This window comes from Dreissena polymorpha, chromosome 11, assembly GCF_020536995.1.
Source record: "Dreissena polymorpha isolate Duluth1 chromosome 11, UMN_Dpol_1.0, whole genome shotgun sequence".
NCBI lineage: Eukaryota > Metazoa > Mollusca > Bivalvia > Myida > Dreissenidae > Dreissena > Dreissena polymorpha.
Window position 1 is genome coordinate 50,398,452 of NC_068365.1, and position 14,776 is coordinate 50,413,227.

The 14,776-nt window shown below is 33.8% G+C and overlaps 1 protein-coding gene across 3 annotated transcripts in view; it reads right to left on the reverse strand.

Annotated features, from left to right (window-relative positions):
• LOC127850864 (potassium voltage-gated channel subfamily KQT member 1-like) overlaps positions 1 to 14,496 on the reverse strand; it is a 60,505-nt gene extending 46,009 nt beyond the window's left edge. For 2 of the 3 annotated variants that reach the window (XM_052384205.1, XM_052384204.1), the window contains exon 1: positions 14,403 to 14,496. The gene's annotated coding sequence lies outside the window, so the exon portion shown is untranslated. Of the gene's footprint in view, positions 1 to 7,488; positions 7,583 to 14,402 lie in introns of those variants that run through there. The other variant, XM_052384206.1, reaches the window with a different exon arrangement.
• Positions 14,497 to 14,776: the final 280 nt, after the last annotated feature.

Here is a 14,776-nt window from a genome sequence, read left to right on the forward strand (position 1 = left end):
ACGGGAGATGGTTTGGGTGGAGTCTATTGTGGTATGTCACGTAAGAGTAGTTTTGTCAAAGTATCAATCAAATCTAATCATAAATAAAGAAGTTATGGCATTTTTAGCAAAAATTAATAATTTGACCATTAGAGTCAAGGTCATTCAAAGGTCAAGGTAAAATTCAACTTGCCAGGTACAGTAACCTCGTGATAGCATGAAAGTATTTTAAGTTTGAAAGCAATAGCCTTGATACTTTAGAAGTAAAAAGGATCAAAACACTAAATTTAACCATATATTCAAAGTTACTAAGTCGAAAAAGGGCCATAATTCCGTAAAAATGACAACCAGAGTTATGCAACTTGTCCTTTTACTGAACCCTTATGATAGTTTGCGAGTGTTCCAAGTATAAAAAGCAATATCTATGATACTTTAGGGGTAAAGTGGACCAAACACAAAACTTAACCAAATTTTCACTTTTCTAAGTATAAAGGGCCCATAATTCCGTCCAAATGCCAGTCAGAGTTACATAACTTTGCCTGCACAGTACCCTTATGATAGTTAATAAGTGTTGCAAGTATGAAAGCAATAGCTTTGATACCGTAGGAATAAAGTGGACCTAAACACAAAACTTAACCAAATTTTCAATTGTCTAAGTATAAAAAGGGCACATAATTCTGTCAAAATGCCAGTCAGAGTTACATAACTTTGCCTGCACAGTCCCCTTATGATAGTTAGTAAGTGTTGCAAGTATGAAAGCAATAGCTTTGATACTTAAGTAATAAAATGGACCTTAACACAAAACTTAACCAAAATTTTCCATTTTCTAAGTATAAAAAGGGCACATAATTCTGTCAAAATGCACGCCAGAGTTATCTAACTTTGCCTGCCCAGTCCCCTCATGATAGTAAGTAAGTGTACCAAGTTTGAATGCAATAGCATTGATACTTTCTGAGAAAAGTGGACCTAAACGCAAAACTTAACCGGACGTCGACGCCAACGCCGACGCCATGGTGATGACAATAGCTCTTTTTTTTCAAAAAATAGATGAGCTAAAAAGGGCACATAATTCTGTCAAAATTCAAGTCAGAGTTACCTAACTTTGCCTGCACAGTCCCCTTATGATAGTTGGTAAGTGTTGCAAGTATGAAAGCAATAGCTTTGATACTTAAGGACTAAAATGGACCTAAACACAAAACTTAACCAAAATTTTCCATTTTCTAAGTATAAAGAGGGCATGTAATTCTGTCAAAATGCACGCCAGAGTTATCTAACTTTGCCTGCCCAGTCCCCTCATGATAGTTAGTAAGTGTACCAAGTTTGAATGCAATAGCATTGATACTTTCTGAGAAAAGTGGACCTAAACGCAAAACTTAACCGGACGCCGACGGCAACGCCAACGCCGACGCCAAGATGACAATAGCTCATTTTTTTCTTCAAAAAATAGATGAGCTAAAAACGAATTACCGAAACATGTTCTTATCCCTTTGGAATATGATAATGATTTCGTATAAATGTGATAAACACACGTGAAACTAATGCGATATGCCCTATGAGCACATTCTTTATGGCCATAAATTTTCCAGTTTTCTAGTCACCCAACAGCTGGATCTTCGCATAGTACACAAGCTTAAACAATTTTAAATTACATTTAAAATGTAACTCATCAGACATATCGAAGATGTTAATTGTAAATTGTTTCACCTCATGTACAATTTAATTTTAAATTACATTCTTTGTAGCGAAACGGCTGATCTAAAGCATGTATAATTATGTCCTAATGAAGGTACTAAGGCCATTTACTTATATACTAGAGAGCGTGTCATGAAACATCACTCCTCTAAAACTGCTAAGGGATAAATTTCAGCAGCGATGCAGGTCCGAAATTCTTTTTAAACTGTTTTGCTCAATGCCATGAAATAAACAATAGCAATAATGGTACAGGCGGTCGATTTAATCACGATGGTGGTGTCAAAGTTATGCATACCCGTCATTGTTATTAATATAAACACAAAACATTCTGCATACGAACTTGGATATACGTGACATAATTATAAAAGCAGAATTTAGCATTTTAATCTTATTTAAAATTTGCACAATATTAATTATATAAATTAATAGTAATAAGATTTTTGAAAACGAACAACGCCATTGGTTATAGTTCACAAGTGTATGTAATTACGTTACGCATAGATTCCCAATGTGTCGCGCTTGACAATTCAAATTGATTCGTACTTCAATATGTTTGGTAAGAATAGCCATAATATACATAATTGCATTTCATGTAGAAAATAAAACTCGGTTATTAGAGTGCCCAATTTGTTGAAAGTCTCTGTTATCCGAAGTGCCCTATATCGGGAATCAAAGAATCCGCAACTTCATGAATACCATCTATCAAAACATGCTCTATCTTCGTTTATATTTCATTGACACCCCCGGAAACCCGACATGCTGTGAGAAGTTGGACATGCTAGGATATGTAGCCGATATATTTCAAAGAATTTCGGTAGGGTAAGTAAATCCAGTTGTATAATTGTTTAAAGGCATTTTTGAAATAAAATATATTTTGGTGCATGCAAAGGAGGTATTACCATTTATGTTAGAAAAATCCTGGTTATTATTAATATTCAGGATTTATTGAAAGATGGCTATTTAAAGTCGACGATACAGGGATTTGTCTCATATTTAGCACTTTATTTACAAATTTCTTTTAAGGTATGCAAGTGAAAAAGTTTTTTCACCGACAATTATATTAACCAACGTCCCCGAGTAACATTTCCGCCAGGGTTTCTTAGAAAAATTCGTATTGGTGGAAAAATTCGACTTTAAATAAAACGTGTTGATGAAAAAATGATATGACATGGTGCTGTACAAAGATGTCGAGATATGACATGTGTGAAGTTCGTTTATAAACTTAAAAGCTCACTTTTACAGCTCATTTATGCCCACTCGGACGCATTGTAGATCATTTTCATTGAACTTTTGAGGTTTTATAATGATATCCGCTCTGAAGCTAAGTTAATTTCCAGCTAATTTGTATCTTTTGTTATTGTTTGAAAATCATTGTAAATGTAAAGCAATTGATTCATACAGGTAACTAGGCGTATGCGTTCTTGAGTTATCATTCAAAAACCATTTAACTATTTCGGGTCACCGTGACCTTGACCTTCGACCTAGTGACCTCAAAATCAATAGGGGTCATCTGCGAGTCATGATCAATGTACCTATGACGTTTCATGATCCTAGGCCCAAACGTTCTTGAGTTATCGTCTGACAACCACCTGGTGGACGGACAGACCGACCGACCGACATGAGCAAAGCAATATACCCCCTCTTCTTCGAAGGGGGGCATAAAAATAAACGTCCGGTAGGCGATCTAAACATTTATAATATCTTTTTTTGCCTATAGTCCCAATTTAGCTCGATTGGTCGTTGTCGGCTCGGGTACTACTAACATGTTCCCCGGGTACTTTTAAGTATACTTACATGTACCCCGGGTACGGTAAATATACTTAAACGTACCCGGTCGATATTAGACTGTACCTGAGTTGTATTCCCTCCAAAAATCCGATGTCGTAAAACGCGCTACCGATTACCGTAAAATGATATTGTTTATCTAAAACAAACTTCTCTGTTAAAAAACTGCTTCAACATGCTTTTTTGAGTATGAGTTTCGATAATATAGAGGCCATTTAACAGAAAATTTGACATAAATGTGATCATAATTAGTTTTTAAAAAAAGCAGACAACGACCGATTAAGCGTTCAAATTCCCGGGTACGTTTTAGTATATTTACCGTACCCGGGGTACATGTAAGTATACTTAAGAGTACCCGAGGTACCCGAGCCTGTCACGTATTTATGTATCGTTCGTGGAAACCACACAGTAACAAACAAAGTTCATTTCCTTTTTCATCGTGATTAATTTCTGTTGAATATATTATTACACAACGCTTACTATTGTTCGTGAAATACAATTTTACAGCGCGGCGGCCAACATGGCCACCACGTCAAGAAGACGTGACAACTATCAAAGTTCTTTTCCAAATCTAACCGCAGAATCTTCTCTTACAACAACCACACAGCATTTTATTCATGGGTACATAAACATAAAATTTAGATATTTCCTATCCCATTCTTGAATGATTGACTGTACTTTTTCCTTGATTTACTAAACCCAACCCTTCGAATAACCCTTCTTGATTGGATGGATCGCTCATGCATCTACCATATGTCACAGTTTGTGATGACCATGTGCAGATAATTTCATTAAGCATACTCGATCATATAACCAGATGTTCTCTATGGAAAAACCACATTGGTAATATGAAACCTAACACTATATAATCGATTATGTAAACCCCGATACACATTCGATACACATTCAATCTGGGAAATTGGAATTACACTTATATAATCAATTATTTAAATTTCATTATATACTATATCTGAAATGGGACTCGTTATGTATTGGTTTGAAGTAATATGAGCCAAATTGTTAATCAAGGACTAATACAAATCAACACGTGTTCCCGATAAATGAACTACATTGAAGAAATGAAACCATACTTCCTTAATCATTTTTTCAAACTTCATTACATGTCCCATCCGAACTGACATCTGTTATGTTAATTCCTAAATACCCGCAACATACAGCAACGTTACATACTCAAACATATTATTAAAATGTTTCCCTATTATTAAATCTATCTGTACTTAAATTTCTATCATAAGAATAAACAATATGGATATACCGTTATGTCACAAGCCGACAATGACCAATCGAGCTTAATTGGGACTATAGGCAAAAATATTATTAGAAATATTTAGATTGCCTACCGGGTGTATACTTTTACCTGTATGAATCAATTGCTTTAAATTTACAATGATTTTCAAACAATTACAAAAGATACAAATTAGCTGAAAATTAACTTAGCTTCAGAGCGGATATCATAATTAAACCTCAAAGTTCAATGAAAATGATCTACAATGCGTCAGAGTGGGCATACATCAGCTGTAATAGAGCTTTTAAGTTTATAAATGAACTTCACACATGTCATATCTCGACATCTTTGTACAGCACCACGTCATATCATTTTTTCATCAACACGTTGTATGTAAAGTCGAATTTTTCCACCAATACGAACTTGTTTAAGAAACCCTGGCGGATATGTTACTCGGGGACATTGGTTAATATAATTGTCGGTGAAAAAACTTTTTCACTTGCATACCTTTAAAGAAATTTGTTAATAAAGTGCTAAATATGGGAAAATCCCTGCATCGTCAACTTTAATTTAAATAGCCATATTTCAATAAATCCTGAATATTAATAACCAGGATTTTTCTAACATACATGGTAATACCTCCTTTGGATGCACCAAAATATATTTTATTTCAAAAATGCCTTTAAACAATTATAGAACTGGATTTACTAACCCTACCGAAATAACTGTTAACTGTTCATCCATTTCATGCTGTTTTCCGACCGAATTTTCTATTTTTGGGTGAAAAATCTGCCATTCTTCAGTGATTTTTTTCTTTCCAATATAAAAAGGATACACAATTTATAAACTCGACCATGCACATTGTCTAAATACTAATATTTATGATATAACTTAAAAAAAACTGAGGAATTACCTCTCGTGCGTGGCTTTTGTTGTTATCTGGTATCGAAGTGCCATCTGCTATCAAAGTATCCGCATACCCAGCGTGTAGTTTATAAACGCTATTTAGAAGAATAATTGACACTGAGTTTGATTTAAAAAAAAAATGTTCCTTTGGGACACATGTAATTATTCACACATACCGAGAGATCGTTTGGGGTGGGTGATGGGGGTGGGGGGAGGCGAAATGTACAAGTAAATATTTTCTCTTGATATACAATATGATATAGATTTTCCCCCTTATACATGTCCGTTAAGTAGAGTTTCAATATAGATTTGATTACTTATAGTGAAATATAATTCATTATCCAACATAATGTCTTATTGTTCAAAATTAAACACTGGAACAACATACCGTTGTTTTATCTGATCAATTGTGTGATTAATATCATTTGCATTGTTAAAGGGGACTTATTTACAATTTGCCAAAATATCAGTTGAAAAAGTGTAATTTTTCAAAAAAGTATGTATGCATAAAATTCTTACAAGCAAAATAACTCCCTTCACTATACACATTTAACATGTTTAAAATATAAGATCATTAATTGATCCATGGAAATCGTAATAACTATCAAGTGTTTGTACAGCTTTTCTAAGTAAAGGTCCCGGGTCCGAAACCCAGGACAGGTAATTCTTTCCATGTAATCATAACCAATGAAAACTGTTTATCAAATATTACAGTTTTGTTGGTAAATTCATGAAATGATTTAACACAAGAGGGCTTGAAAGTCCCAAAGTCGCTCACCTGATATAAAAAATGTCCTGTTCTTTGCAGCCCAAGATATCAATAGAACAAATGTTCTAACCAAGTTTCATGAAGAATAAACAACAAAAGGCCCCTGGCGGCCATGTCTTTCAACAGACCGGAACCATTTTTTAACTAATCCAAGATATCATAAGGACAAATCGTTTGACAAAGTTTTATAAAGATCCGACAATAAATTATGCCTCTACAGTGTAAACAAGGCAAATATTCATGACGCACAACGGAAGACAGACAATTGACAAAAGATGATCACAAAGAAAAACCATGAGCAAAAAATATTATGCTCATAAAGATTGTCACCATGTTTGAAGATAATATTATTAAAGGGATTCTTTTCACGGTTTGGTAAATTGACAAAATTGAAAAAAGTTGTTTCAGATTCGCAAATTTTCGTTTTAGTTATTATATTTGTGAGGAAACAGTATTACTGAACATTTACCATAGTCCAATATAGCCATTATATGTACCTTTTGATGATTTGAAAACCTAAAAATTATAAAGCGTTGCAACGCGAAACGATTGAATAATTTGGAGAGTTCTGTTGTTGTCGTTTAAATTTACGAAAATACGAAGATTGCTTATATAACGTATAAAATACTTACACTGTGTATACCCGGCGGAATATCCGAGAGGGCTAATGCGTTTTTACTTCAGACTTACTCCAGGACTCCGGGGGTCACTGGTTCGATTTTATTCTTGATTTTTTACTGGAGCTTTTAAGATCCAATGTTTGCATTTATCAATATAAAGCATTTAATGACAAACTTCAAAATATACCAAAATCTGTGAAAAGGCCCCTTTAAAACTAATTGAGTAAACTAAATCAAGATATGATAACACCATGTACTCAGCGAGTGTCATTCAGATTGAACTAAAAATGTGACTAAAACTTTAAGTATTCACAATGTTTCACTATAAACAACTGTAGACATACACAAAAACTACCACATCCCTGAAAGCCTTGCTTTTTAACAAAAACATGAACGATTTTCAGACTCGCCTTGCATTTATATTTCCAATTAAAAAATCAATACATCCGTTTTAAAACACAAATCTTTGATAATCACAAAAAAGTTCAGACCTCATCAATAAACTGTGTGCCTCAAAAAGTATATCTTCTCTTATCTATGGTGCCACACATCAAAGAAATAGCACAACAAGGTATCAAGTTGCTGATCTAAAAATAGAACATCAAGGTTCACCCAGAGATGTGTATTGATATGTGCTCAGGCAGCTGATAAGGGTCAGTTGGAGTAATTAAATGTGCATTCATGATTGGAATTCAAACAAATCAAGTTATGAACAGTTTTAAACTTCAATAATATTTAAATAGAGTGTAAAAAATGTTTTATTATGCCATATAAGGACAAATGCCCCGCCCCCTTGGTTGCCATGGTTTTCAACCAACTCAAACCATTTTCAGACGCCACCAAGATCTATATAGGATAAATCTTCTGACAAACTTTCAAGAATGTCGAACAAAAATGTGGCCTCTAGAGTGTTAAGGTTTTACGAAAGCCATATATAGCCATATTAGCAAAAATGCCCTGCCCCCTGGTGGCCATGTTTGCAAGCAATCGGAACCATTTTCCAACATGTCCAAGATATCATTGACACAAATCATCTGATCAAGTTTCATGATGATCTGACAATAAATGTGGCCTCTAGAGTGTTAACAAGGTTTTACTACAGATCTATAAGGAAAAATGCCCCGCCCCCTTTGTGGCCATGTTTTTCAACCAACCAAAAACTTTTTTATACTCATCCAAGATATCATTGGGACAAATGTTCTGACCATGTTTCATGAAGATCGAACAATAAAAGTGGCTTCCAAGAGTGTTAACAAGGTTTTACTAAAGCCATATTTAGCCATATAAGAAAAAATGCCCCACCCCCTGGTGGCCAGGTTTTTAAGCAACCGAAACCATTTTCAAACTTGTCCAAGATACCATTGGGGCAAATCTCCTGACCAAGTTTCATGATGATTGGAAAATAAATGTGGCCTCTATAGTGTTAACAAGGTTTTACTAAAGCCATATAAGGAAAAATGTCCTGACCCCTGACAGTTTTTCAACCAACTGGCATCATTTTCGAACTGGTCCAAGATAGTATTGGGATAAATCTTCTGATCAAGTTTCATACAGATTGGACAATAAATGTGGCCTATAGAGTGTTAACTAGGTTTTTTTATAGCCATATATAGCCATACAAGGAAAAATGCCCCGCCCCTTGCAGCCATGTTTTTCAAGCAAACGTTATCATTTTGAAACTCATCCAAGATATCATTGAGACCAATCTTCTAAACAAATTTCATGAAGATTGGGCAATACATGTTGCCTCTAGAGTGTTAACGAGGTTTTACAATAGCCATATAAAGAAAAAACCAATTTTGTGTTCCATCAATATATTTAGTTAAGATAAATGTAGGAAGGACTTTACTTTGATGAGCATGTCAATTGACTAAAAAGTAGAATAAGGAGTTCATTTTCTCAAACACTAATGCAGAAGCCACAACTCTCATTTTAGTTTGAGATCTGGTATAACTGTACACATTAAAGATTGATATGGGCCTAACATTAACAACAAATGGTTGAAAGTTTAAACTTTGGTGCATAAATATAATCCTATAAATGCATAGGGAAAAGTGTAAAATTGAAAAGTAAGTCACTATTTCTAAGATTTTTGTTACTTTTCAACATCTGGAAAATTGATACACTCTTAGCAAGGTATAAACATTGAGACACTGTAATTATATTTTATATATTTAGCACTTACTAAATTTACTTTTTCTTAAGAAAAGCTTCATATGAAAGCAAAAGTAAAGGAAGAAAACAATTAAAGCTAGCTAAAATATGCATTTGGAAAATAACTTGATGATCAGCTAAGATTCACCACTTTAAGACCCTCCCAAACATTATTTATTTTAACTTAATTAGATTGTATGTTACTCTTGGCTTTGATGGTACTAACCCTTTACCACTTAGATACGTATTTAGAGGCATTTGTAGTCCCTTCAGGACTGTCCCTTAGAAAGTTATTTTTAATAAAATGTCTTTCTTTCTATATTCAAAATTTAAAGGCTTTATTTATTTATACTGATGAGCAGCAAACAGCATATTCCCAGGCTGTTCTGGTTTTATGCTGTTTGCACATACCGGTAGCCATTTTCACTTTGAGTTGGAAAGGGTTAAGTGCATTAACTTTTCAGTAAAATATTAAGGGATTTGCAGTAGCAATGGTTTGTACAAGCCATCTCACTGCTGCAACTCAGGTTCCATTCCCCTTCCAGAAAGAGTGTGACTTTGGTTGATAGTGAATATAAAGACATTAGGGGTCCCCCCCAGCCAAATAACACAAGACCACACCACAATTGAAATTGTTTATAAAAATCTAAATGGCTCAAAATTTCAGCTATAATTTAAAATGTGTCCCAGCTTTCAAGAGTCTAGTAAGATAATTATAAAGAAGTGCTGGGACATACTCTTGATCCGTACATAATGCAGCTTAAGGTTGGGAAGGACCTCATAATCTTGGAAATACATACACACGCACACAGTAAGATATAACAATGACTGTCCAGGCATCAAATTGAAATGAGCAATGCTCTGTGAAAAGGGGGTTTAATGCATCTGCGTAAAGTGTCGCCCCGGATTATCTTGTGCAGTCTGCACAGGCTAATCAGGGACGACACTCTCCGTCTTAACTGGATTTTTTCTATCTTTAAAAGGAAAATACCATTAAAGCAAAAAGTGTCGTCACTGATAAGCCTGTGTGGACTGCACTGGCTAATCTGGGACAACACTTTACGCACATGTATTACATCTCTTTTCTAGCAAGCCCATATTCACAATAAGCGGATTACCGGATAACTAAAGACAGAACGTAAAACTGAATTACATGAAGTCACATGCAAATGCTTTTCTAATAATGTTGATTTATTGTGATCAAAGCATTTACAATAGAATCATTTTTGAATGCATTATATGATAAAGCTATATTAATATAAAAGCTAAAAACTATGAATCATATACAGTTATGAGATAGAGTTTTATATGCAAGTACAATTTTAATTGTGTTGATATATCTTAATTCAGCAGTTATAAACAAAAATATCAGTGAAACTGATGGATGCTCCCCTGTGATGCGCTTTGTCAATCTATGTGTTAATAACCACCTAAAAAAATCTATTATTAGCCTCGGTGACCTTGACCTCAGTGACCTTAAACCACATCAAAAGGTAGAGGTCCATGCAAGGTACCTACATGCCAAATATGAAAGAGATCAGTAAAGAATTGAAGGTACTATGAGAAACGGTAGCAAAAGTGTGACGGAAGGAAGTAAGGAAGGACAAACTGGCAACTATATGCTCCGCCGAAATTTTATTTCGGGGAGCATAAAAAATTACTGCAACAGGCACTATAAGATTTGTGACTATGATGTCTAACCCTACCATGCATGCTAACTTATTTTATATGACATTCATAGATCGTGCATGTATAGAGGAATATAAACATATACTTAATAGAGATACAAAAACAGATGTTAGTGATTCTCTCAGAAAATATTCCATATTGCAATGACCAATGATCATAGAATCATTTTACAAGATATGTTATTAAACTTATGAAAATTAATTCTTTGCGCTTAGATGCAAATAAGATTAGTCTATCAGAAGCAAATACAAGTACACACAACATACATAAACTTTAACACTTACATAAAAATAAATATAAAGCTTTAAAAGAGTATTCATTATAAAAATAGCACTGAGATAGCAATAGAGAAATATTAATTAAATGGGCCTTTTCAAGTTTTGTTTAAAAAACTGAAAATTATAAAGCGCTGCAACACAAAACGATTGAATAATTTGGAGAGTTTTGTTGTTGTCGTTATATTTTTGTGATACTACAAGAATTGCTTATATCAAGTTTAAAATACATGACTCATTGTATTAGCATGGATAGCCGAGTGATGTAAGCGATAGACTTTTATGCAAGGGGTCAGTGCCAGTGGTTTGAGTCCAGTTGAGGGTTACTTTTTTTTCTTTCTTTAATTTTATTCTTGTTTTTTTACTGAAGCTTTTTAAATCCAATGTTCACATTTACCAATATAAAGCATTTAATGGCAAACTTCAATACATGCCAAAATCTGTGAAAAGGCACATTTAATATATTTATAATGAAAAATCCATGCTTGAATGAGTGAATGAGTTGTTGGCCCAGCAAGTACATTATCCACAAAATAGAATCTTCATTTCCTTCATTCGTTGAATATCTAAACACATTGAGTATGATATATTCAATCATCACTGCAGTAAAGATGTATGAAAATTATAAATGTTTAAAAAAAATGACGAAGTTTAAGGTTCATGTAGAGGCTTCATTTTGAAAAATGTGGGACCCCTAGCATTGAACTCAAATTTGACTAAAGGAAGAGTGCCACATTGATAATGTATACATATATGCTTTAATGGATGTTTTTCCTTCAAACTGCTACCAATTTTGTACATCAACGTATCATAACATCCACAAAATAAATCAAAATACAAAGAGATTTTAACACTAAAATATTCATTGTTTTCAAAAATCTGAATCATGTTTATTCCACGTATTTCGGCGGAAAATTATATAACTAGTGAATGATATCGACATTGACGAGGGCAAGTTACGCTTAAATAGTAAAAAAAGTTTGCATATCTAGAAATATCAAAACTCGAACACATGTCATTTCATCACCATGGGGGCAGCCATTTTTAAATTAATAAAATAGAAAGAAACATGCTAAAAACTCACTCATCGCCTAATTGACATTCCATACGGTTGACGATGACAAATGCATTGGATTGTAATCTTTCCGTTGATGTTTGCAAACTGCACGATCAGACCTCATAAACACTCAAAAGAATAACTATGTAAGAAGCATTTCACCAATGTTTACAATCGTTGTCGAATCACATATACTTTATTATTGCGCATAAAATAGTACGCTTACAGACTGACAGAAAGATCTAGATTACTCCGTTCAATTCATCACGGTATACTATTCTATTGATAACAGTCTTCGAAATTAGCACACGCCCGATCGCCTGTGGCGAGTAAAATTACTGCTGGGCACATAAAAAATTCACGTTTGTAGCCCGCCAGGCATGTAAATTATTGAAGCCAATTGACAGTTTATAAAAAAAATATTGTAAGTTCTTGATATTTACATATATATTTTTCAATTTTGCGATTAAACACCTTGCTGGAAGTTGTAAAACAATGAAATTTGATTGGTTTAACATGCAAACACGCACCTGCTTGCGCTTGTCATCATTATTGTATTTGACCGATGCATTTCTGTCACATTCAGTTCTTATTGATAGTTTCTCTAGAAATTTAAATTGAGTAGATGCTTTTTGAATTTTTTATTTCAATCAAGTAATACGCTTCTGTTTTCGTCAATGTCGACAAATGTCATTGTTGAGTCGACAAAGAGGCTATGCAGTATCTAAGGTATGTTCATAGGGCTATGCCTAGTAAAGCACTTCCAAAATAGAAAATTGACAATGATTTAGAGAAAAAGGAAGCCATTGCTGCCAAGAAACGGAACGAGGACACCAGAGAACCGGTGTAACGAACGACCGACCTTATTCTAGTGACTTATTAGATGTCATTGTATTCACTACTATTGAAACAAATGTTCTGCTTTACTATGTGTAGCGTTTAAGTGCTAAAATGTTGTGATTCGTTATATTTTTGGTTTAAAAGTTCGGGCATGTACAAAATATGTTTGGCATGTAAAAATTCTTAAGTAACTGGCCCGACTGGCATGTAACTTTTCAAAGCTAATTTCGAAGACTGTGATAATATATAATAATACATCGCTTTAACAATCTAAAAGTAGTAATAATTCTTTTAAACGGAGTTTTTAATAACGAAAGTGAAAACAACGGAAGTTGGTTGGATATTCTGTGAGATGCACTTCGGCTCCAGAAAAACAATACAAATTAACTAAAAAGACGTGTGGGGGACAATTTTCAGCTGGAAACTATTTCAAATAGGGTAAGTGATGATATCTCTACGCGGTCATTTCTGTTATTTAGTGCGATCTCTTGCTGATTAATGTTAATAGTTGTTTTACAAGTTGCCACCAAACTGTCAAAATAAGCATGTGTTATCTCAGGTATGTGTATACACATACCCGGTTTTCTCACCACTGCACGTGGTTTCGACCGATTTGTTTTGCACGTTTTTCTACGGATCACAGCGATGGCCACGCTTTCAAATGGGTAGAAGGAATCGAAATATAAAATCAATCGTTTTGCCAATTTCTTTATATTCCTTTACAATTTTATATGTCGTCTGCAATCTATTTCAATTTGAGATGGTTTAAAATTTGCAATTTGGTTGAGAGGTAAATAACAAAATTGTTATCCTTTGAAATAGAATTGTGACTCTTATTATCCACCATACCTGGATTGTTAAAAAGTAGTTACGTTTTAGTTATTTTTAGAACTATGTTTAGGATATTTATCCAAAAAAGGCAGTTGAATAAAAACTCATTTGTTGTTTTATGACAATAATTTTCTGTGAAATGTTGCTAACTTGACCTTGTATATGTATATAGCTTTGTATTTATTCAACTTAAGGTAGTGCATATCATTCCTAACTTTAGATTGAGATTTTGTAAATTAGTGTAAAAAAGTATTGGTTTTAAACCAAAATACGAATAAAGCACACAAATATTGAATGTGTTTATGTTATTCTATCCGTCTTAAGCTTTAAAATGATATATAGTTTGACCATATTGTACCACATTCAATGAAGAAAAACCAAAGCGCAGTTTTAATGAATTTTATCCCCCCCATGAACCTGATTATGTTTCAACTGCATTGAAAATGACATAATTTAAATAAATGATAGAGATAACATTATATTTCCATTGAGCCGGTAAACACGTGAGACAAAACAGAAGGAACAAACAAATGAATAAAAACATTATTATTAAACATACCTTTACATCGCTAATCCTTTCCGAAATAGCAATGCCTTTATTTTTTTCATTATACATGTATGGTGTTTACACCACGACTTATGGCTATTTTGTTAACAAGGGACATAATTAGAGGGTTCTAAATATATTGGTTACCTCCCCTTATCTATCTTATACTCTCTACATTGATCTGACATCGAGTTTAGGTCATAATACACCAAATAGTTTCCCTATATAATTCAATGTAAAAGCGACAACTTTGAGCGAAAATAAATGCAACATTTTGCACATAGAGACCCCCATAACCATACCTTTTCTTAAAGGCCATTCTAAGCGGAATCGATTTATGCAATAAAAAAGATATGTCATGTACAATGCAAGAAAGAACTTGACAC